This window comes from Strongylocentrotus purpuratus, unplaced genomic scaffold, assembly GCF_000002235.5.
Source record: "Strongylocentrotus purpuratus isolate Spur 01 unplaced genomic scaffold, Spur_5.0 spur5_scaffold_5, whole genome shotgun sequence".
In the NCBI taxonomy this organism is placed as follows: domain Eukaryota; kingdom Metazoa; phylum Echinodermata; class Echinoidea; order Camarodonta; family Strongylocentrotidae; genus Strongylocentrotus; species Strongylocentrotus purpuratus.
This window is the reverse complement of record NW_022145611.1, coordinates 7,273,735-7,277,424: the sequence shown is the minus strand read 5'-3', so window position 1 is coordinate 7,277,424 and position 3,690 is coordinate 7,273,735.

Below are 3,690 nucleotides of genomic sequence, written 5' to 3'. Positions count from 1 at the left end.
GTCATTGGTATGGGAATTTCCTTATTTGGAACGTGAGCCCCAGCAGGGCATGCATACCACTCCTACTTTACAGAAAAATAAATAAAGCGGATCTTAACGAATTAGTGTGAATGGTTATTGAGTCATTCCGTTATTGACAGTAAGAGACTACTTGGTAGTAATGGTATTGGTACCACAATCATTACAATATCACCTATTCTTTAAACTCGTTTGGAATAATCGGAACGGGGTTTTTCCCTACATTATTCCTGATCCTCCCTCGCGGAATAGTTGTCAGGGACAAGTAGGCGAATTATCTCCGTCTCAAAAACAGATATCTCACGATTGCCTACAATTTATTTGGTTTCATTTCATCACTGCTAATGTGTATTATTTACATGTCAGTAATAATTATATTCCTGCATAATATAGGTATATAAACATTTTTTTAAAGTTAAGCAAAATTGTGATAACCTAAAAGGAAAAAAATCCAAAAAATGCCTTGCTGCTAGAACCGAACTGAATAAGAGGATGGCGGCAATAAAGACATGTACGGGACACCAAATTTTGTTTCTTGTTGATACAGACCGATAATATGCCTACTTCTGTATCGTTCAGTTCAGTATAGTTGTGGGTGTGGCTGAAGGGGATGGGCGTCTCTTGCGGTATTGGAAATTCAAGTTTCCAGTTACTACATTGCCAGCGAATGAAGCAAACAATATTATTATCGAATACTTTGACCCCATTTCAAAATGTGATAAATCGGATGACATTTGAATTGGTGGTATATGCAGACCTTGGTCTACCCATGCCTTAAGACTGGGGCATTCCAGTGAATTTTAGCTTGTATTCATCACCGCCTATATGCGGGTGATCCAGTAGGCCTACAGCAAGGAAATCCCTATTTCAGCAAGACCTTTAAGCAGATCCTAGTTAACGACGGGCAAGCGGGCCTATTTTTGCGAAAATGTTGAATATTAAAATCCAATCATTGGATTAAAACAAAGAGTTGATTGCTTCAATAACATTATGTTTTAGGGAGTACACAGTATGTACATTTATATCAAATCTGTTGCTTTTCTTAATATGGAAAACAAAATGGGAGAAAATAAATGTTACCTTGAATTATATTGGACTTAATTGAATACTGCAATATTACTATCGCATGTTGAGGGGGCAAAAAAGAATTTGCCCCCAATCCCTAGATCATAAAAGCCTCTGCCCCTTTGCTCTGATGATGCCTACTACTATTATGTTGCATGTAGACTGGGCAGGCCCGGATCCAGGATTTCTTGGGGGGGGGGGGGCCAAATTTTTATGCGAGCTAAATATCGGTACGCAATGGTGACCAGCATTGACGTAATGGGGGGGGGGGTGCAGGGAGGGGCGATTTCCCCCTCCCTCCTCCGCGAAGCGCCGAAGCTTTGACGTTTCATTAAACTATTAGAGAAAGAAGACTATTCGTTGTACCGTTCTCGAATATATTCCTCGTCTGAATACAGTTTTTCCCCCTCCTGCGCGAAGCGCGGAAGCTTTTACGTTTCATTAAATCATTAAAGAAAGAAGACGATTCGTTGAACGTACAGTTCTCGACCCTTTCTCCTCGTCTGAATTTAGCCCCCCCCCCCCTACCGTGCGAAGCGCGGAAGCTATGACGTTTCGTTAAATTATTAGAGAAAGAAGACGATTCGTTGTACCATGACGACTCTTAGGCTTGTCTGAATTCAGTTCCCCCCCCCCCCTCCCGCGCGAAAGCTTTGACGTTTTATTAAAATTTGTTAAAGAAAGAAGACGATTCGTATTACCGTTCTCGACTCTTAAGCCTCGTTTGAATTCAGTTTCCCCCTCCCGCGCAGAGCGCGGAAGCTTTTACGTTTCACGTTGGCAGGACACTGATTGACGCGAGGGAGCTGGAGGCTCCCGATCCCCGCCGTTCCGCGGGCCCTGACATGTAGGCATCTCAAGAAACATGTTTCTTGCCTGGCTGTTTATTTAGGAATTTGTCATTTTTACAACAAACGCATAAAATAGTATAATTTACTAAAAAATGAGGAAAAATCTCTGAAAATTATGTCATTTCAGTATTATGTGTAAACCACCGTTATGGAATTAGAAATAAACCACGTTTAAATTTTATTTCCCCCGAGCCCCCTCCCCGATCAGTACGCCATCAGTGCCCCGCCCCCCCCCCCTGATCTACAATTTGTTGGCGGAAATTCGCAACTGATCTCCCCTACCTTTCTTCTTTTTCTTTTTTTTCTTTCCCTTTCTCTCCTCTTTCCCTTTCCTTCCCTTCCTTCTCTCTCTGTTAGGTTTGCTGCGGGGGGGGGGGGGGGATGGGGAGGCAAGGTCCTTTCGGCCCCCACCCTTCTCCACACGTTGTTGGCGAAATTTAACCGCAAATGATCTATTTCCCCTTCTTTTCACCTTTTTTTTTCTTCTTCCTCTTTTTCGGTCCCTTTTAGCTCTCCTTTTTTCCTTTTCCTTCCTTCTCTCTTTTTTTTTAGCGGGGGCGGGGGAGGCAAGGGCCTTTTGCCCCACCCCCACCCCGATCCACAACTTGTTGGCGGGAACATTGGAACTTATTTCCCCTTCTTTTCTTTTCTTCTTCCTCAATTTTCTTTCCCTTTATCTCCTCTTTTCATTTTTTCTTTCCATTTCCTTCCTTCTCTCCTATTTTTTTTTTGATTGGGGGGAGGGGGGCGCAACAGTCTTGGAGGCAAGCCCTTTTCGCCCCAGATCTTCTTCTTCCCCCTTTTCTTTTCTTCTTCCTCTTTTTTATATCCCTTTTTTTTTCCTTCTTTGTTTTTTCCTTCTTTTTCTCCCTTCCCCCCCCCCCCTCCTTGTTTTTCCTTCTGTTTTTCCCGGCCCCCCTGGATCCGCCGCTGAGACTGGGTTTCAGGGAGCACTGGGTCTGTTGATTTCGAACTCGGAAGCGTAACCACCGAGCGAGATATTATTTGATTTTAAATCCTCAAAGTTAGCACTTTAGAGCACAGAACTTATTATAATAAGTGTGTAAATGCAAACTAATTACGTGTAATTAAGTTAGGGAGGGGGGGGGGGGGGCGGAGGAGCAAAATCGAAGTTGCCCTCCCCAAAATTTAAACTCGGGTCGGGGGGGGGGGGGATCTGCCACCTCTGCCCCCAAATCGGAACCTATGATTCTTGAGCTGCCTTTGCTGATTCGCCTTATTTCTACTTTATAAAACTTTGAAGAAGATTGGAAAGTCTATAGATGCGTCGATGAAAAAGGAGGAAGAAAAGTGTTAACATAAATTAAAGGCGCGCATATGAACGGGAGAGAAATTGAGAATAAAATATGGGTGGGGGGATACCGATGATCTAAGGGGTGGAAGTTGAAGAAAATAGAGATCTTACAAATTTATAGTTTCTAATTCATGGATGCCAATGATGAACTGATTCTTTTTACATTTCTTCTACTAGTAATCTTCAAAGGGCTACAGTCTGTCACCTTTTTTTTCTTCCAAAAGCAACTGCGCTGATGTTCTATGATTGTGAAGGCCTTGTTAGAAATATATGCAAGTCATGAAGACAAAGAAGAATAATATTAATTTTCAAAAGAACATGCAAAATACCCTGACCTAAACAAAACTTTGTTGATCCGACAAATATTATAGTAGTTTGACTGTATACTATACTGACTGATTGTGATTTCGTGTTTGTTAATTAATCTGCACATGCGCACTA